Source organism: Zonotrichia albicollis, chromosome 13 (genome assembly GCF_047830755.1).
Source record: "Zonotrichia albicollis isolate bZonAlb1 chromosome 13, bZonAlb1.hap1, whole genome shotgun sequence".
In the NCBI taxonomy this organism is placed as follows: domain Eukaryota; kingdom Metazoa; phylum Chordata; class Aves; order Passeriformes; family Passerellidae; genus Zonotrichia; species Zonotrichia albicollis.
The window spans coordinates 21,550,814-21,572,967 of NC_133831.1; the positions used below are offsets into that span (position 1 = coordinate 21,550,814).

The window sequence follows — 22,154 nt, forward strand, 5'->3', positions numbered from 1 at the left end:
TGTGCTTTTTAGGGGCTCTGTAGTGCTAAATCTGAGGGGCCATTTTAAGCCAGTAAAGGGCTTTATTTATGTGGATTTGAAAGAGTCTTGTGAAGGGCCTTCCACTCAAAATCCTCTTCAGCAGGTCATCCTGGTTTCAAAAGGATTTAGATGCAGAGGCAGTGATCAGTACTTCTATCACGTTCTAATAGACTGACATGAGCATTTGTGCCTGAAAGACAGGGGGAAAAAAGTGATGCAGATTTGCCCTAAATTGGACTGATGCACAAAGCAGGGAGCGCAATTGACTGACGAGGTAACCCCTGGCACCCTTCTTTTACACTTCTAACCGGTGCCGCACAAAGACAGAGCCGTGGGAAGCTGCACGGGAGCAAAGCATATCCATTTTCATGGACCATATGGAAATTTTGTTTTGTGTACAGAGAAAGTGTCTGATAACAGTGACCTTAACTGCCATATGTGTATGGTGAATAGTAAACAGAGCAAACCACTCAGCTCTCTGACCCTTAGCATATGGACATCTCTACCAAAGGAGAGTTTTCACAGCACATCCACTTTCACTGTCATCTCACTGGTAACCCAGGGGATTTCACTAGATTTGTTAATGAATTGCTCTATTGACTTATATCTGAGCTTGCCTCATTAGAGTAGAAGAACAAAATTTTTATCTATGTTTTCGTGAAGGGGACCAGAATGCCCCTCCTTTGTTAAGAGGTGGGTAATCTGTAGGGCTGTCATCTGTTTTGAACTAATTTATTGTGTCAGTTTAAGAAGGCTCTTCAGTGTTCATTGATGCTCAAGCTCCACTCCAAGCCTCTTTAAATCAATTTTTTCCTTGTGAGTGGAATGTTTTTTAGGCCCCTGCTTGGTTTACAAATAGCTGAACATGTTGTTACCCTGGTGCTGGCTAGCTTTAGAGTGCCAAATACAAGCAAACTCAGTGAGCCTCCATAGCACCACCTGTCATGAAATGGCTTTCAAAGCGGCTACAAGCCTTGTACAACCTTGTACCATTCACCTTCCCCACCCACCATCACTCAAACAGCAGCTCTTCATAAACCAGCCTGTACTGAACCAGGCAAGAGGGGTTCAGCAAGTGAAGGTGGGCAGAGATGACAAACATTCATAATTCTAGCACACTTCCATTAGTGATGGGCCATTGCTTTAGGATTTCCAGCATCTGAAATACTGAATGGCCCCTGATTCTTATGCTGTGATAGCCATCAATTAGCATCCTATTAAATAGTGCTCTAATAGAGAACACATTATGCCTAATGGCTAATGTGGAATCAGGAGGAATTAGTAAAATAGGGTTCAATAAGATGCAAACCATAAAGATAAGCTGCTGAAGATTGGATCTGACTTTTTGTCTCTATGTTCAAAGAAATAAATGGCCACTGCCATAAACTTTTTTCTGCCCCTCCCCTTACCACCCTGAGTGCACAGCATGCCACAGGATGCTGGCAGGAGCGGGCACTAGGGCTGAGAGTGCTGGAGTGTGCACCTTGGAGACAAAGCAAAACGTAAACATCAGGTGATTTTTCATATCCATGCAAAATGCACCGTTTTATGGCCCTTTTTAAGATCTTGATGAACTGGAGAGGCCCTGTGTGTCCAAAACTGACCTGATGCATGAGAAAGTGATGTGAACTACTCTTAGCTGCTTTCTGCAGTAAAGCAAGCCCTGTCACTTCTCTCTGCTCTCCTGCAGTATGGAGAGGAAAACTAGATTTTACTGAATAGGGGCCAAAATCTGCAATCCTCATTTAAGCAGAAATCCCACTGAGGTTTCAACAGCACCTTTCTCTCAATTTCACCACCAGCAGTCACCTTTGGGATTCTGCCACCCAAAGCAGGTGTGCCAGAGCAAAGCAGCCTCTTGATTCCAGCTTCTGCAGACTATTCATACCGGTCCATTTAGCACATATTCTACCTTTCAGAAGTAGTTTGCTTGCATTATTTTGAAGTTGTGTGTGAGGCTCTGGCTGTTCCAGGCCTGGAGCACAGTGTAGTCCTCCAGACAAACAGCACAGATAGCCCCACTAAAGATCTTCAAAGCATCAAGGCCACAAAAAGGCTTGATCTGATCTGCACTTAAGGACACAGCTCCAGCTCCTTCCTCTGCAGATGCTGCTCTCTGAGTTGCCATGGAGTCATTGGCTCACTTGGAATCAACTGTCTGCACAAATGACTCATCTTGCTACCAAAAATCTATGTGTAGAGATTGTTATTAAGAATCCAATATTAATCAAGCCATGGTATTGGAGTTGTCATAGTTATTTCCTGCTCTGAGCACAGCAAGTAACGATGTTGTATTATTTCAAATATCACGGTAAAAGAAGTGTGGGTAAATATTAATTTTTTCACGGGAAAAAATTATGTTGCACCTCAATAAATACTGAGGTGTGAAAAGCAATCTGAGAGTATAAGGGAACTAAAAAACCCAATATTTTTCAAGGATCACTTGTTTGCTCCTTGGAATGGCTGCCAAACATCTGTACTGCTTTGACTGGGTAAATCCTGCATTTTACAATGGTACTGGAGTATACAACCATTTGGTGTACAGAGTATTGCTGTAGAGCCTTTTATGACTGCAAAGATTCATTACATTTTTAAAACGAAAAATGCATAAGCAAAATGCTTACTTTACCTTTCAATGCATATTTTTCAAATCTTGTTTTATATGAGAATTAGTTTAAAGCCATTTGGATTGTTTATGTTTATTTAATCTAAGACTCTTTAGGCTAAATATATATCAAAGGAAATTCACATAAGTCCCAGTTGCCAGTGCATGAAAAGATGATGCTATCAGTATAAACAAATAAATGACAGTCGCTTCTCATAGTGAAACTGTTGGGCTACAGGTTGCTAATTCTAAGCCTGAAACTTTAAGGGATTATAAAACCTCACAAAGTTAATTTTGGCTGCATTTCTGTGCTGCTTGCCCCATTCTGGAGTTTTCTGCTTTTAAAAAATTTCTAACCTGCTCATTTTTCACTCCTTTTTTTTCTTTAAACAAGACTTTCTTAAAAAACAGGAAACCCCACCAAGCAACCCTTACCCCCCAGGCACCTCAGCTTCATTTTCAGATTGGAGTTCATATGTGATTTTAGCTGTAAGTGAAAATAAGTGTATTGCATTCTCCCTTCATTTGCAACGACAAAGCAATCCTGCAGATTAGATTGGCACGAGAAACAATTCCCTCCCATCTCAGAAGATATTCCAGACTGAAAAAATCAGGATGGGTGCTGACTGTTCAAGCTTTAACAGCGATGTGTGGGAAACCTTGCAGCAAAGCTGCCCTCTGAGCACCCGACTCGAGGCAGTGCTGTTTGCCCCCCTTTCTGAGCACTGTATTTACAGGCTAACACAGGCTAGGGTACAGTTAAATAAGTAAAATAAAAAAACAACCCAAAGAGAGAAACGCCAGAACATCTGATGCCTTACCAAAAAAATTAAAAATTGCAACATAAATAATTTACTAGGACAGATATATAACTTTGGAAATTCATTACTTTCCTTACTGCCTTTGCAGAGCAAAAGATACAACAAAGCTCAAAAAGGCTGGATGTGTAACGTACTTCACTATATATTCATTGAAAATTACAAATTTGGCTTCATAAAGTAGAGATGTCTGGGGCATGTGATAGCTACCACAGAAATTGCTGTAATAATTACATGAAATTATGACTAATGACTAATTACTAGTATATACAGGGTGTTTCACCTTATCAGATGGTATAGTCACACACACAGGAACAGGTATAACATGCAGTAAATACAGGAATCAAGATTTCATGCCACACATTCCTCTTCCTGTTGACTGTTATGGATCGAAGAACAGATCTAAAGGGATCCTTAAATTAATGCTAGTAATTGACTGGCAGATCATAAACAATGATAACTACTTAACAGCATTCTGCAAAAGCTGTGGAGAATTTCCGTTTGTTTTTGTTTTACTCTGGAATGATTTGAGCTATTTGCCATTCCAGGAGAGCAATGTCTTTCTAGAGAGGCAGCATTAAATGTATGCATCAAAATCTTACTGCTCAGAACTCCATTGAACCCAATTTTTTTTTTTTAATGGAAGGATAAAACAAAAATCTCTGTATATCTTGTTCCCCCTTGAAAATGTCTCACTAGCAAAGACATTCAATGAGTAGGAAAAGGAGGAGTGAAATAAAACCTTTTTATCAACTTTGTTGCTATAAATAGAAGTAAAGGACCATTGATAAAGCAATTGTCATACTTTCACACTGCACCCTGAGTCCCCTAGAGAGCATTCAGCATTGTAAGATCACATGTGGAGGTGCAAGCAAGCAGAGGACTTTTCATGTTCTTTGCCTCGTGATGTTATTTCCATAAGGAAAAGCTGGAAGTTGAAACTGTGACAACTTGCGCTGACCCATGGGAACGCAAACATCTATCTCCTGATAACGCCGAGATAACGCACGTCACCACCGCGGCCAGCATGAGGACACTTGTCTTCACTCATTTTATATCCACTCTATCACATTCCTGGCCACACTTCCGTATCTGTGCTTTCAGCACACTCCATGCATTCCTGCCGTGAAGTGCACAACTCACTTGTTCAAACAGAGCTGGGCAGCACAATTACACTTTCCTTGCCGCAGTGGAACAAACCCCAAAAGCTGCTTAAAATGGCCATTCTGGAAGGTCAGTATTTCACACCCATTATGGGAGCAGCCTTCCTTTTTCTGCTCATAAGGAGCTCGGCTGTAGCCTCGAGCTAGTCTTTCCTTCTACAAGACAGAAACACAGTGTTACACTCAGCCTGTGAAATCTGGAAACCACTCAGGAGAAAAGCACACATGAAAGACTTCTTGTTTGCCATCCATTATTCTATTGATAATTTCTCCATTGTGCTGAAACCATAACCTTATACTGCATCCTATTTGACAAATTAGCTCAGCTTCTAACATCAGAAATAGTAATAGCACTCTTATTTTTAGAATTCTTTGACTTTTTTTTTTTTTTTTTCTGGACAAAGCCCCTCTGCAAAGATGTACCATTAATGTTTTGAGGATATTTCAGGGAAGATAGAAAAAATGATGAACAAAAGAAAGAAATACTACGAAGAAGAATTGTGTTTTGTCTTCTGCCTGTTCCAAAAGTGCAGTGGACAGAGAAGGGGCAAACCCCAAACTGAAAATATTTCATTTTGCAGAAATATATTTTTTTTGAACTTTTCTCTAACTGGCAAATAAAAAGACTGACAGTCATGTGGAAAGGAAAGCACTTCCCTCACTGAATTTTCTGTTTCAGAAAACATCTAGGAGGTTCTGACTGCATTTAACACTTTAAAATCAAAATACAGTTGGGTTAGATCAAATTTAATGCTGGGATCAATTAATTTATAGTGGTTTATATTGTTTGCTTTCAGCACTGAAATTATAGTCATCAAAAGTGCATTACCTTTCAGGTGTTCACCAGTGAGGCCAAGGTAACTGGTATTACCTGTTGGACTCCAGAGCAGCACAGGGGAGCTTCTCCTGTATCTGATGTTACCTCAAGGGAAGAGTCATTTGTCTCTGTTTCCATCTCAGATGTCTTCTCACCCTTCCCTGGAGATGACACATTGAATTAAACCATTTTTCTGGTGATTAGGAATCCAGCCTAAAGTCCACTGGATTCATGAGTGTGGATTTCAATGGGTGTCAGATGTGACCTGGATTTCTTGGCTGAGGCCACAGACTCTGCTTTAGGCTGCTGATTTTTTCTTCTCCTCAGTGTATTTCCAGAGGGGATAGAGATTTCACATTTTTGACAATGATGTCACTAATTTTACATCTTTTTAGCATAAACTTTCTTTAAAGAGCCTCCCCCCGCTGCCAACTTTCTGGTATTTCTCACTTGTATTATGGTTTCTAGGTAGTGGTTTACACAGCACAGTGAATTCATCTGATATCCACCTTGAGAGGCAAGCAGCATGATTTTTTACCTACCTGGTGGTAAAATGGATGAACACCATGAGCCACAGGATACACATTTTAACTGGAAAAAATAAGATTTGAATTTAGAAATGAGCATTTTTTCAGTTAAACCTTTACCAGATGTGATGTTTGGCACATGCCAAATTTCTTGAAAAGCAAGGAAAACAACACCTGAAGTTTAACACCAGTCACAGAGAGGTGTGTCTTCAAAGATCTGAATGTTTGGATTTTTTTTAAATTACTTATATTTTTAGGGTACAACTTGTGGGTGCTGTTCAAAAGACTGTGAGTTTTTATGCACAATTGAATACAGTGACCAATTTTCCCAGAACAAATTACACTGTCAATTTACAGCTGCTATTCTAAATAAAAGGTATTTCCCTTGCACACCAACTATAAAAGTTCAGTCACTTAAATTACACAGATTGATCTGCCAGTGTGGAAATTACAAATTAAGCTTTATTTATCTGGGAGGGTGCTATGCATCTGTTCTAACCTCTTGACAAATTACCATAAAATCCAATGTTTGCTAATAAAGTATTCACAGATTCTAAAACTGAAAATAGAACCTTTTTGCCTAAAATCCTTCAAACCTATCAGTCCTTAGAAACTAATCCTGGAAAACAGTTCTGCTATGTAACTCAAAGGTCAGCAAGATGGAGGAAGAACACAGTGATTTTTGAGGGCAGTAAAAGAAGAGAGACTTCAAGTAAATAATAACAAATGAAGGACACTCTTTGACCCAATCTGCAGAAATAGGATGAAGAATGAAGAAGGAAGGCAGTGTTATTTGGGCTGATGGCTGAAAACTTCATTTTTATTTGTACCTGGAAATGCTCTAGGCAGGTGTTGCACAATTTTAGAACTTTGAATACTCTGAAGAGACCACATGAGAAAGAAACTGCTTTGTCATTCGAGTTTCCAGATATTCTTCAGCCTTAGGTACAATGCATTTCAGTAATTCAGCTTAAAAGTTAATAAAGCCATGAATAATTTTATAACGTCTCCTATATGAATTCAAAACATTGCAGAACCCATGGTTGATCACTTTTGCTACCATGGCTTTTGGTAAGATTCCTCAGTGTAGGGGGAACAGGAATTTCCTTTCTCTAGCTCCCATCAGTTGCTTCTACCAAGTCAGCTTGCTGGAAACCTCTTATTTAGGTCTCAGCAAGGGGAAGAGCACCATCTGCCCTCAGCTGCAGCACTCCTCCCAAAAGGCAGGCTGGACACATACAGTAAGTACACACGTTCTCAGAATATGAGACCTCCTGCCCTCGAGGCCATGGTCAGCAGGAGGGGTGACAAAGCAGAAGCCTGTGGTGCATGACAGCAGTCAGGGCAAATTAACCATTGCCCGCTCTATTCACAAAGAGAAAAGAATGGAGCCATTCAAGAGCAAATCCATCTGTCCCTGTGAGGGTTCACAAGAGTGTCAGAGAAACCTCACGGTCAACAGTCTCTAAGTGCTGGCACACAGGAATCCAGAGGAATCAGCATGGAAACTTGATGCTTTATCCACTGCCAGGGTGCCTTTCTCACAGCCTGTGTGCTTCCTGGCTGAGCAGCACTGGAATCTACCTGAAGGCTGAAGCTCTCTACAGTGCTACCTTTGCCAAAGACCAGTGGGGGAAAACAGAAGCCAGACAAGAATTCTGGCCATTTTCATCACAAAGTCAGGGTTTCCTGGACACAAAGGAAACAACTCATTTAACAGCCAATTATTATATTTCCACACAAAATGTACTAACAACACATCTAGGAAACGTCATTAGAACACCTTTATTAGGGACCTAACTGATGTCTTTGTCCTTAGATGAACATATTTGTGTTCATGAACTGTCTGTGAACTACACACTTAAACATAAACCAGCTTAATACACACAGCATTAGTTATGATCACTGGAGAACTCTCAAAATATGGATCACAGGTAACTGCAAGCATTGATATTGCATATTTGCAGAATGTGGACAAACCTCTGTTGAGCTTGCTCTCATGCATCTCAACAGACACTAAGTCACAGGCTGGAGATAATGTGTCAGCTGTCAACATTGAGTCACAGCTCATCAAGGCATAGAAGATAATGAACACAGATTATGAACATCTGTACAGTTGCTGGGAATACTAATCGCAGCATGTCTAAGGAGTGAGACCATAACTTTCTCCCCTTTCCTTTTCCCCTTCTCTTTCTCAATTTAGGACAAACCAAGTCTAAAAAGCCTAAGAGAATGCAACAGTCCTCTGACCTCCTTCTGCAGGAATAATTTCCAAAAGGTCCAGGAGAATTTATGCCATTCCTGGAAGACATCAGTCTCTTTTCATAGCCTTCATGTCCATTCAAACAGCCTTGAGTGAATCCAAGCCTGAGAAATTCTAGGCATGTATGATGCCAGCTTTGGCAGCCTGTGTGAGAGCTCCATCCCATCCACACAGCCTGGAGGGTTCTGACAGAGAAGCAAATGAAAAACTGAAGGTGTGATTCAGAACACTAACAGAGAATTGCAGTTAGCCCTTCCCTAGGTTTATTTGGAACTGTTCTCTTTCTTTGTATTTCCAACAAATCCACTGATTTAGCAGTAGTAGCTAATCCATTCAGTCAAAACATTCTTTTTGTGGAGCAGCACAAGAGGGTCCCAAAGACACACAGACCATGGGCACAGCCAGGCCTCTCTCTCCAGTCAATAGGAAAAGGCAAAATCTCACTGTGAGGACAGGGATTGTGCAAGGGTCACCCATTATCTAGAAGAAATACTTAAAACTCACCAACTTCCATAAAGGATGAGGTTTCACATCAGATGGAATAAGGATTGCCAAGGAAATGAAATGCGAGATGCTTACCCCAAGCTGGCTGCTTTATACTTGCTCTTGAGTATGCCTCACATTTTTCACCATTAAATAGAAAGAGCTATTAAAAAAATACCAAATAATAAGAACATAAAGGTGTATAACAATCATAAAATAATATATTTTTTCTAATGTTTCAGCTGTCTGAAGATTAGTTTTCTGGTGTAAAAGAGATAACTATATATCTTCTGATTTTATTGGCTGCAGATTACACTAATTATCATAAAAAATTACTACCACTAATAAAAATTCTATTATAAGTTACTTATAGTAATCTCTAGGGTACTATACTTAGCTTAGAAAAGATCGTAATTACACTGCATTACAGGGAGAATTTGTTTCCTGAAGTAGCTTTAACACTGTCTGTTTCTTTTAACACTTTAAAGTTGTTGGGGTTTTTTTTTCCTCTTTCCCTTTTCAGGTCAAATGTTGCCTGTTATTTTCACTGTGCAGGATGTGATTTTATCCCAGAATAATGATCCATCTCTGTTGCAAGTGACGCAAATGAAGTTTTAAAATCACAAATATCTGGGTGGGTTTCACCTCCCAGAGGGGGTTAGCATGTCTCAATGGAAGGATACATAAAAGGGAAGACCTAACACTCTCCGCCCAAAGGGAAACACATTCTGGATAAAATTGCTGGAAGCCAGTGGGTGTTCACGAAAAATACAATGTTCGGATTTTATTTGACAAGACAACAATTGTTATTTTCCCTTTTAGATACTTCTCATTTTACCATCTGTGAGGCTGATGACTCTTAAATGACCTTAAATCATACTGCTGTTAATGGCAGTGGTTACAGGCAAACGTGGAATTCTCTGAGCTACCTGCCTCGGACTGAACATCAAATTAAATGGCTTTACTTTGATAGCTGACACTGTAGTAAATAACCTCAAAGTCCAACTAATTAAAACAAAATTGAAACAGTGGCCATTTCTTTTAGAAAGGGTTTCAATGCTTCAATAGCAGGGCTAATCAACATCTTAATTAACAGTCATATAAAATGAAATAGCCCATTTGAGTTGCTTTAAAATAGACAACTTATTTATGCAAAGACTAGTGGCATATTAATTGCTAACACTAAGAAAAAATACGCCTTTGAGCTTTACAGCTTCCTTTGCAGCCAAGTATTTGAGAACTAAATTGTGGAAAAAGCATATTACAGTAGTTAATTTTATGACGGACATGAACCAGAAGCAGAAGTGGATATGGGAAAGTTTTGTAGCGTGTTTCAGCTTTCTAGTTGTTTCTTTTATTCCAAATGAGATTAATTAATCAAAGTAGCTTGGTAATATCCCTGTTCTATTTTAAGTTAAATATCCAGGGCTTAGTCCTGAGAGACACTGGCTGTGATCCAAGGGAACAGTTAACTCCAAGCACAGGCATCTCCCCTCTGGAGCTGGCCAGCTCGGGAGCCCTTGGCTGAGGGGAGCTCAGGACCCTGCAGGACTGACCCTTCTGCTCCCTGATCCTGCAGCGTGCTCAGGCACTCCACTGACCCAGGCAAACAATCAAAGGGCCACTCGTTAGAGTAAGCATTTCCAGGATCAGGTCCCAAATGACTCATCTCCAATTAGTCTATGCCAGGTTGTGTCTTTAAATAGCTTTCATTTACTAATGTGTGTGAGGGAGGAGCAGCAGAGAGGAATTACATTTCCTTTCCTAATTACTTTACTTTTGTTGACATCTTGGAATAAGTTTTTACTTTCGGAGGAGAAGAGTTGATTTACACTACAGAAAGAGCACAGCAAGCATGAGAAAATTATTTGCCCTTCCTCCTGCCAGGCATCCATTTCCTTTTCACTGTTGCTAACAATGCGCTAACTATTTATGCATTTGTCAAAGGATCCCAACATAAGAAAACTATATTTAAATCACTTCACTACAAAGTGAAAACACAAGGTAATGATTCAGACTCTATTTAAGTAATGATAATATTTGTACAGACTGCCTGGCGAGCGTGCTGGTAGGTGGCAGGAGCTCAGTACAGTCCTAAAGGGTCAGCACAAGAAAATTGAAATAGCATTTAATTTTCTTCTTTAAAAAATAGATTTTCATTTCAGACCTGGAAATGTGCACCATAATGTCTCATTTCCCTGATTAAAGCCTGATTTCACTGCATTTTTCAATGAAGCTGAAAATGAGGCAGGTTTGTTAGCAGGAGATTCATTGGACCTTGCAAGTGCCCCAGACAAAATTTTATTTTTCTACATCAATGAGTTACTTTGCTTATTTTGCAGGTTTTGCCCACTCAATCACCATCTAGAACTAATGGGAACCCAGACTGCCCTGCCCAGCCCAGCCCAGCTTTTAAGGACAGGAGGATGTGGGAAACAAACAGGGACTCTCCACGCTGGGAGTGTGTTGAGACTGAAGTGCACTGACAAGGTAAAAAGGCAATGCTCTACCTGCTCCACAAAGGACATCAACTCTTTGCTGTCAGTCTGGCTCTTCTCACAAGCTGTGGATGTAAATAATCTCATACTCAAAACTTAGAAATCAAATCTGGAGCCCAAACATTGCCACAATTTATCAAAAGCCTAGTCATATAACAAGCAAAGGCACTGCAGGAAATTGTACTTTTCACTGAATTCTTAAACGCAAGAACAAATGGAAAAAAGCACTGATACTCATTTTAGCTACCAAAAAAACCCCATTTTGTTTTAAGGACAGATTTGCAAACTGTTTCAGAAGGCCCCTACACTTCTGTTTTCAAACTAGGTAGCTAAAAAGAGTCTGTAGTATCTGTTGTACACTCAGGTTGTCTAAAAGTCCGACCCTGTAAAATCCAGATGTTTTGCAGCAGATGACTACTGCAGATAAAAATACATATCTACCAAACTTGATAGCTTCCTAGGATTTGCAGAGTTAAAGGCGCAATCAATTTTCTATTTATTCACCCATTCTATACACATATATTTGGCCACTTTGCAAATTATAAGTGCCACACAATTTTATCACAAAATTCAAAATAATTACCAATTCAGTCAGGGAGGAGACACAAGCTGCTAAAATGGTTACATGCTTTCCTCTGTTCTGCCCAGCTTGGCATGCCCTTGCACATTGCATGATATAGTAAAAATAATCCTGACAGAGTGGGATTCCACTCAGGCCATGGGATATTGCGATTTATATGTACTGGGCACTGTAGAACTGAAATTTCAAGTGCTGAAGATCTCACTTTGAAACACAGTGCCTGGTAGCCATGAGAGAGGGGAAATGAGATTTAAGTACATATAAGTACATGAGATTTCCAAGTACATATAATATGAGAAGTTGTCTGTCTTGCTAAGAAAACACAGAAGTCCTTGAATCACTGGGGATGGATAATGGCAACGTGATAAATTGTGTCCATCTTGGAGGGTACAGGGAGAATCTCAAAAAAATTCAGAAATCATCTCACCAAAAACTGTAAAACCAACAAAACAAGCAGATTACTGAGGAAAATCACTCAACCACATGGACATACCTAAATGACAACACTAAAAACATTGGCAGAGAACTACTTTGATAGCTTATTTGTATCCTCTGTTCCCTTTCTTTTTTTCTGTTTTTTTGGTTGCAAATATTTAGTTACCTTTTTTTCCATGTTCCTTGTGACCTTTGATTTTCCTTCCCAACTTCCATAAGGTACAAGGCACCCAAGACACTGAAACTGTTCAGCTAAATAATAGCAAGAGGGTAATGCTGGTGGGCAAGAAATGTAATAGAAATCAGAATAACTTTATTAGCTCCAAATCTGAGCTTGAGAATGAATTCATATTTTTCTTTTCTTGGTATAAACACTCAAAGCTTTAAGTATCTTATGGGGTTTAAACAATAACTGGAAGACTATGAACTAGCAGCAATTCTATTAAAGCTTTGCCCTAAAGGAAAATTAAGACTTATTCTCTTCCTTTTCTAGGGAAATAGAGCACTTCAATTCTATGTGTGCTTTTCATTTAATGCATATGTCAATATGCTTTAAAAACATTATTTCTAGCATCGAAAGCTCTGCCCAGGCAAGAGTATTCTGATTAGGTACGTACCTGGCTTATATGAAAGCTTTTAACCCTGGTCCATACCTAGGTGCTGGTAGGAAAATTACATTCACCTGACCAAAGAGGTAGCAGATGAAACATATGGATGATTCAAAATATTGTTCATTTTCCAGCTAATCAAATGCTACATGACCTAATGCAATGGTCTGCCATAAACAACCTAACATGAAAGAAGCGGTGAGAAGAGAAGCAGTTTTCCTGTTCTCTTGGGAAAAAAAGACACATATATCAAAATCCAAAAATGCTAAAAATATCTTATTGAGGCAAGTACCGACTCTTTGATGGAATATTAATTCCTTCAACTTAGTTTAGTTTCCTCTGAGCATTTTGTAGTTAGCAGTACAATGCTACTCACATCATGTGAAAACTCATCCTGTTTCAGAAAAATTACACAAGGATTTTACATTACCATTTGTTTTTACCTGCAGTAAATCAACACAGTGATATAAACACAAAAGACAAAAAGAGGTTCCTACCCTCCAACACAATGCTTTTTCTTAGCTCAATCCAGCTATGACATGAAACCATTGTGCACTGTATTTCTAAATTTTGAAATGCGAATTTCCTCAAACCCTATGAGTCAGGGGAAGAGAGTTGCAGGAGAGGTTTTCCTCAAGAACAGGTTCCCAGGTAAGTGCTTGTAGGGTTTGTACTGGCTGCTGGGGAGTGCAGCTGCAGTCACAGGCTTTGAACTCCTGCAGAACATTTCATATCTCATGTCTCCTTTGGATGCAATTTCATTAAATTCAGAACAAATCTGTAGAAATCTAGCTAATCTCGCAATACTACCAGGGCCTTTGTTTTGATTGCTGATTTAAAGATATTGTATCTGATCCCGATGTGAATGAGGAAATCTTTTCTAACCAATCCTCTGCTGTGCATGGTAATGCCAGGCAATTACCCTGGGACCCTTCCCAGCTTTGAGGGCTCTGAGATCCTCCCAGTGCTTTCCACCTTACACAAACCAAACAAGTTAGCTTCCAAGGAGTGGAATGCTTCCCAAGGCCTATTTTCTATCATGCTCGTTAGCTGAAAGCTCATTAGTTTGAAGGGGCTTCGTCTGTAAGGGAGGAGCAGCCTGCAGCCTGTCCCAGCGCACCCCAGGGTCACCGCGGGCATGTGCCACTTGTCTCCAGCAACCCGCTCAGTGTGTCACTTGGGCTTAGTTCAAGCTCTGCCCCCTTCAGCTTTGTTCACTTCTAACCAATTCTTGTATTAAATGGCCAAAGCAAAGATCTCAAACTTTATTTACCATGTAACCTGTCACTGTGATAAAAAAAACCTAAAGCCTTTTTCAACTTTCAAGGAAGAGACAAGACTTGTTTAGTTTTCCCTGGCAGTTGTTTCTGCTTTGCAAACCCCATTCAAATGCAGACAGTTACTTTTGAACAGTGAGAGAAGGTGTTAAATTGAGATTATGGTAAACAGCAGATTTCTTTAGTTGGTGAAGAAATTATTTCATGAAGACACAAGAGAATTAAGCAGAGTTTCATGTCACTTACTGTATGTGCTGATCAGAGAGTGAGTGATGAGTTTCTTGCTGTGGACAGCTGCTCTGTGGAATACTGCGCAGACTTCAGGTGGAAGAAAAAGAAATTCATGCTTTAAAATGGAAAAAAAACCCCAAACAACTTCTTAGCCCTTTTGTGCGAAAAATAAACAGATCTTTCTTGCCAGATTTATTATTCTATTTACATGTTGCCTGAATGTGTCTAAGAATATTCTGAAATTTTTTTTTCTTCTGTGTCTCATTTCACTATTACTGTGACAGCTTGTGTCTGTCAAAGAGAAAAGACTCTTTCTCTTGATTATATTCACCAATGCTGAGATCTAGGACTTTTTTAGTCTGAAGGGAATGCCACTTTGGTTGATGAGATCTACATAATTTTAGCTATGTTGGATAACAAGTTATGAGTAGGCAGAAGAGATGTTAAACATTACTACTATACTGTAAAAGATGGAGCAAGCAGGTGTTCCCCACAAATTAGGCTTTATTTTGTAATTCTAACTAGATAGCAGTTAGAGCTTCTTTATATTAGCTGATAGGTATATTTAATAGACAAAAAGGCAAATGCTATAGATCAGATCTTCCCTGTACACCTAAAAATTGTTAAAAGGGCCAAACTTTTATCAAAACAGCTGACATTCTAATGGGGCACCACCTCCTGCTGAGCTGGGACCAAGTTTGTGTCACGTAGGCAACATCCAGCTTGAAAAGAGAGGAGCACATGGCCTCCAAATGATGCCTAGGGACTAACGAGAAACAGACTGAAACCTTCCCTTCAACCATAAATGCAAAGCTGTCCATTTTTCTTCTCTCCCTAGCAGGGGATGAATGGCCAGTGCTCTGCTGCCGTTGACTCCCTCTGTTGGCTGTATCCATGTCCTCGGGCTCCTGGCTTTCAGATGGCATGCACATATGCTATTCAGAGCAGCACAGACTGTCATCTCCTTATCTAGTGTGTTCTGTGACTAGTGAAGTGCCACATGGTTGAACACCAGGAAACATATTGCCTGCTTTCACTATCAATGACCTAGAGGGAAGAATATGCAAGAGAGGAAATTTGCGGTGTGATAAACTGGGGCTGGGACTGGGAAGCAGGTCTAAACAATGGAAGAGCTTGACAAAAAAAGTGACTACTGACTTCAAAGATGAAATACTTGGCCTGTAGAAAATGGGGTGCAGCTTATTTAGCAGGAACAATACATTAATGGATAGGACTAGTGCAGCAATGCAATCAGAAAGCAGAATATGAACTTTTCACTGGAAGTGAAGGTCTTTCAATTGCCAAAATCTCTTAGCAAAGCCTGTGATTTCTCCTTTACTTTCTGCATTATTATGCAGATGATGAAATTTCTAACAATGAAGTTCAAGCTAGTTTCCATTCCTAGGCATGCAAGATAGTTGTGGAGAGCTAAATCCTGCAGGACTCTGTGTCCCCATTACTACTCAATATGGCAATTCAGCAAATGATTTCAGCTTCAGTTTCATGAGGTAGGAAACAGCTTTGGGCACACACCACCTGCCTCCAGATATAGGTGGAAGGCAAAATCACAAAGGAAAAAAATCACTTCTGTGCCCTAAATTACTAATTTAAATGCACCCATTGCATCAGGGCTGCCTAAGAAACCCCACTGCAGTGACATTGCAAAACATAATAAGTTAATACAGCCAAATAATATTAATATTGAGATCTAAATTTATGTTATATTAGAACACTTTCATCTCTATTTCGCGTGCTGCCACTTACCTTAAGGAGTAAATTCCACTGGAAAAACATGCATAGAGGATATTCAAACCCCAAATTATCCAGTCTAAGCTCACTGGTTTTACTGTGGAAAATGGAACAAGTTAGGGACTTGAAAAGAATTTAGGTTAAAATAGAAGAATATGAGCCTTCATCTGCAGAAAGGCTTTTTTACCTATATAATAAAAGGTTCTAGCAGAACATCAGATTCAAATGCTGAAGCTCTCTATTAGCCTCTGTTAAGTAGCTATTGAGTAGCCACACTACTATATAGCTATGTCCTCAAAACAATTTGATGGCCTTTATCTAAAACTTATATCTTACCAGATTCATGTATCATGCATTTAGGATGTTTTTCATTCTCTTTTAGTTCTTAATTTGGAGTCAAATTAGCCCATATTCAAAACTAATTACTATCTGATACTGAACTGGATTTAAACCAGTTTCAGCACCATTGTGAATTGTGGCCACTGCTTTTAAGAAGTCATGTTTAAGATAATTCAGATTTATTAAAAACAAGTCCATTTTCAATATTTTCCTTGCTATTGAAATTCCTTATGAAATATAAAATACTTGTGCTCCAATTATTTCTTTATACTGAAAAAAGAAGTAAAGGTGATTTTAAACAAAGGAAGATAAGCATATTCCTTTGCCAGTGATGTGGTTTCATTTTTCCCGAAGTACCTATCTTCTTCTTTGTTAAAATGGTGTCTTAGGCATGCATTGTAGCACATTAATAAAAATAAATTTGAGGTTGAGGCTGATTAAAGCTGAAAGTAAGACTCGATCTGACATGCTATTTTGATTGGGTTTTCAAAGTTCACATAGTTCTAGTTCTAATTTATGTTATGTGCGATATATATCTTCTTGGTTGAACAATTACATTATTCTAAACAATTATATTGCTATGATACACATAATGCGTGGCTCCTGAGCATAAAGTTCTTTAATGATGGCAGACTGTAAAGTGGTACAGTTCACTTTTAAAAGGTCATGCATCTTTTTTCAGTAGATTAACATTTTATCTTTTAATGGTGTTAAGAAAAGGTCAAAGATTCTAACAGATGGAATATGGAAAGCTTCTATTGGAGAAGATCAATGTGTTAAACATCAATCTGAGTCCAGAAACTCAACCATTTAATGATGGTTGTTCTTGTTTTATTTTAAATAATCACTGTATTGACTGTTTGAATGCTAAAATTATGTTTTCATATTTAAAAGAAACAGACCATTACCATCTGACACAGATATCTATGTTTGTGTTGTATTTTCAAGAATATTTCTTCATTGTACAAAACAAGAAAAGTTCCTTAAATAATTAGCTTACCCCTAGGTTAATGGCCTGTCACTTTGACATCCAAATAAAAGCAGCAAAATGATCCCAACAGCAACATGGAAGATAATTTTATATTGCATTGACTGGGTAAGCTTGCAACAATTTAAATGGATATATGCTCCCAAGTCAAGTCTCTTGTGTAACATGATGTTGAACTTTTAATGTAGGTGGCATAAAATTATGATGATATTTTTCAAGGACATATTTAGGTACTGGATATTTTCAAGAATATTTTATTATTATTATGTTCTACTATTCTATTACCCAGATTTAAAAGAACTAAATCTAAGCATTTCTGTTGCCCCAATAACTTCAGACCTCAAGGGAAGAAAGTGCTGTGTCTTTTCAGGAGACTAAGCTCTTCTGAGCTGTACATGCCTCTGTCTACTTTTATAAAATAACTGGTATGACAAAATAACATGATTGGTTTTCTGTGTGATAAAGTAAATACAAATATAAAAAATAACAGTAGGGGGTCAAGCTGCTTTGTAGAAAGTTATCAGACAGCTCCTAAAGACTGTCAAGCTTATGTGTCTGTAGTGTATATGAGCATTTCTCAAATATACTCGTATTTCCAGTTCCTATTATCCCCTTGAGCCAGGCCTGCTCACAACAAAAGGGTTTCCAGGAGAAGGTAAAACTCTCGTGGAATTAGGGATTCTCCTCAGGGTCTTTGGTAGTAACTGCTATTAACCACCAGGAAGTGAATTTGCACTCGAGTCTCCATCTTGGCTTATGAGTTCCTACATTTCAGGAGCAAGTACAGCCTGCAGATGTGACTGCAATTGCTGCACAGCAGAACAAAATGGTGAGTCCTGCTGGCAGTATTCGTCCTTCTTATGGAAATGGATAACAAGATTTTGATAAACTACTGATTGAGCTAAACCAGACTCAAGGGCTTACAAGAATAGCTGTATTTTCAGAAAAAAATTACTAAGCAATATAAACTGAATATATTTAAGAACAATCCATCCACACACACAAATCAATAAAATATTTGTTGCTCAGGCTATGATACCTAAAGGGTTATTTAAAAGACAAGTTCAAAGAATAACTGATATTTTGTAGTTTGGACTCATGTTAGATACAAGCCTTAAAACTTTCAGTTTCTATTCTAAGACAAGTGAAGGGCATTTCCCTCCCCACCCCTTCCCAAGGATTTTTTGCAAATCTTATCCTGCATAGATTTAGTCAGCTTCTAAGTGCTGGGACCTAGGAGGTAAGTTGCCCTTTACTCATATATAAGTTTCATGTAGTTGTCTCTTATTAATCTTTTTCTCTCTATAACAATGAGGTTTTGCTTAATTTATAATTATTTACCTTAGAATTGAATAGAATATACCAAAGGTTGTAAGTGTTTATCAGCTTCACCATTAGTTAAGATCATACTCTCTTAAAGAAGAACCTACTTCCAGTTCCCAGGGGAAGAACAGATATAAACTGAGGCCAATACAATTTAACTTTTTGGGCTACTTGGGCAGAAAATTCCAAAGCTGTCAAGAGAAGCAGCTCCTCCTTTTTCCAGTGCTAAGACATTTCAGCAGAGGGGCCAGTGTTTATTTCAAATACAGCATGGCTTGTTGATAGCCACTGTCTATTCATTAAGACAATCTTTAAGAATTCAGTAACTGTAACTTCTATTTAAACTTTTACTGCCTCAAAGAAATAGAGCAAGATATTGGACTAATTAGGCAAGCTGCCATATTCCCACTGATTTCTGTTCTACTGGATTTAAAATATAGCCCCACAACCTGCTCTGAAAAGGGGACAATTTCACAGCAAAAGACTGCAAAAGAGACCAGCAGACATTGCTGGCAATTTGACCATCCAGTAGCCATTAGGCATTTAAGATAATGGCTTAAAATTCTCTTTTAAATAGCTGAAATTTTCAAGAAAATCTTCTTGCTCCTTTGCTTGCTCTAACCACTTCCTTTTTTGATGGAACACAAGTCCAAGTCATTTTCACGCAAGCTTCAGTGTCACTTTGGAACAGAGAGACAACTTCTCTCCCTGGATTAGACAAGCTAAAGCAATAAAGCCAGACACTGTGAACGTGCTAAAACCAACACTCAGCCTTATGAACTCAGTAATTCCTTATGAGCTCCCTCAGAGCTTCACACACTGACTGTGAAACAGCCAAAGGAGGAAGCCCTCACCAACCCTGAGCATGGCTCAGTGAGGACAGGCCCGAGTCACTGAAGAGCAGCTCTGTGTGCTAACAGACCTCAGAACACTGAGGAAAAATAAGCTCCAAAAGTATGATAGCTAGCTGGGTAATACAAAGAAATAGAGACTCTGCTTTATTCTAAAAGTGGTGAATAATGAAAAAAGGAGAAATATTTTCCCACTACATCTGAATAGTAAGAGATGATGTTAATCCAAGAGAAAAGTTTACAAACCCAGAATGCCACAAAATAATACTGCAGCCACAAACTCTGTGGGTCAGTATATGCAAAATACGTATGGAAGACTATAAAGCACTGATCTATTCTGTTTCAAATTACAATTTTATTATGGTTTTTTGTCTGTGGTGTTTCCACATTCTTCACTATCTGAGAGACCAAAATGTTTCTTTTCCATGGCTACTCACCAGCAGTAAAGGCCAAATTATACTCCTGTAAACAGCTCTGGGATGCAGTTGTTCTCCCCGAATTTGCAAGGACTAAACACGGAATCCTGGAAAGGAGTATAAATGGATACACATTAAATGGACCCTAACCTGCTTTCTCTCCCCTGTCTTTGCTCTGCAGAGCTGGCAACACCAGAAGCAGTAAATACTTATGTTCTGTCACTTGAGTCAGCACATATAATTCTTCATACACGTAGGAACTAGCTCTGCTGCAGAAGAAAATGCCATTTTTACAATAACTTTTCACAGTGGAGCTGTGCCTTAAATCAAACAAGCAAGTACTGAGTCAGCTCAGTGGCAGAGCAACAACAATTTGATCTGCTACGTGGCAAGCTTTGGTTTGGAGATCCTAAACAATTCTTCATCCTGGGCCCCAGGCTTGTAAATATGATAGAAGATGATGCAATGCATTCAGACTCTGGGGAGAAAAGGAACAGTCATACCACTCTTGAGAAACCCTTTGTGAAGAAAAATTTATTGTGTGCCCCCAGGTGCAAAGGCTATGGATGAAATGCAACTCAATAAAGACAAGTCAAGGTGTTTCAAGAGAGCTAATGAACATTTCAGTATTTGCACTTAGTCAGATAAAGCAGCTTTCCAGCTGAGTAAGGAGACAACAATCATGTGAGTATGATTTCTATGTGATAACAAATGCTCCCAGATGTTTTTTTTAAGCTACATGTTTTGTTTTTGTCTGGTACAAAGATGATCTTATTAATTAAATCTAATCAGCTGTCCACCTTTATGCTTCCCTTTTTTAATGTCCTTTTGGAGATGAGTTGTAATTCTTTTATGGGGGTCACCTGTCTTTTAAGCAGAGTAGTAGCTTAGTATTTTTTACATATACAGAGCAGTCTTGGATACCCTTTACTTATTCCATAAAGTCGTAAAAAAGTCCATTGAGAGGTATTTTATAATTTATGTGTTCTGTTTGATTTTCCTGTCCAAGTGCAGCTGATGAGACATATAAAAGAAATGCTCAACATCTTATTGCCCACAGACAGAATATCAACATGAGCACTAGGAATTCATAACACCTGTGGAAAGAAGTCTTGCACATATGCCATGAGATATAAGAGAATATTTTCAAGGAATGCCCATCACAGCACCTAGTCAAGCTTCTGAAAGGATTTTTCATAAACCATGCTGGCTTGATAATGAATTCTGATAGAGAACATGATGTTAATTCAGTTATTCCTCTCTTACTCCTGGATTAAAAAAAAATAAATATCTTTTTTAGCCTCTGAGTACTTCTGTGATCTGATTTCTTACACCCTGCAGGGGACAGCATTGGGTAAAGAAAAGTAGAAATCATATGATAAAGAAGCATTTGCTTCCAATTATCAAATTATGTTTTGTTAATTGAGATACAATTTTTTTTGGTAGGTTGGCACAAATCCTTTCTATCTCTTCACCCTTTAACTCTTCTGAATTATTAATCAAAATTATTTTGGTTACACAGTTCATTTTGCTATCAGTAGTGAGAAAGATTCCCAACAATTTGTAGTCACACCACCATTACTAATGAAGAAGAAATGCTGCATAGCATTGCTATAACTTAGGGCTTTCTTCTCATGACAGGCTGTGTAACACTGTTTTTCAGCAGCTATGCTGAATCTCCTCTATGGTATCAACATAGGTATCAGTTTGCAAGGAAAAAAAAAATGCTTTTATGGTATCATCTTTCATTAAAATATATATATGTGTGTGTATGGACATGGACACACACACACTAAATGTATTTCTGCCTGTAAAAATGCAAGACAAAGTGTTTGTTTTTATTTCCCTCAGCCATTGTTGAAAAAAATAAAGGTGTTTTCTCTCCCACAAATAAACCTGTATTTAAAAGTGATTTTGCAAAAGGTATATGGTAGGCTTGTTTATTTTGGACAGATGCAAAGAAGTATCTCTGAACTTCTGCCAGTGATCAAAGGAACTGATGATGTAGAACAGATTCATGGGCCATGTCCTATCAGCCTGCACTTTACCCGTCATCCATCATCCAAACCCTAAGCCTTTTTCTGAGTGATGATTGCACCCTAAACACATAAAATTAATCACCACTCTATCCTGGCCAGGTGTCTTGCCTCCAGAAATTATCT

General features: G+C 38.7%; 1 long non-coding RNA gene across 1 annotated transcript; it reads right to left on the minus strand.

The window, feature by feature from the left end:
• Window positions 1-13,267: 13,267 nt before the first annotated feature.
• Window positions 13,268-20,216, minus strand: LOC141730755 (uncharacterized). The gene is made up of 3 exons (XR_012582400.1): window positions 20,014-20,216; window positions 16,091-16,172; window positions 13,268-14,413 (listed from the first exon to the last, which is right to left on the minus strand). It is a non-coding gene; the product is annotated as an uncharacterized LOC141730755 (long non-coding RNA).
• Between the last annotated feature and the right edge of the window lie 1,938 nt (window positions 20,217-22,154).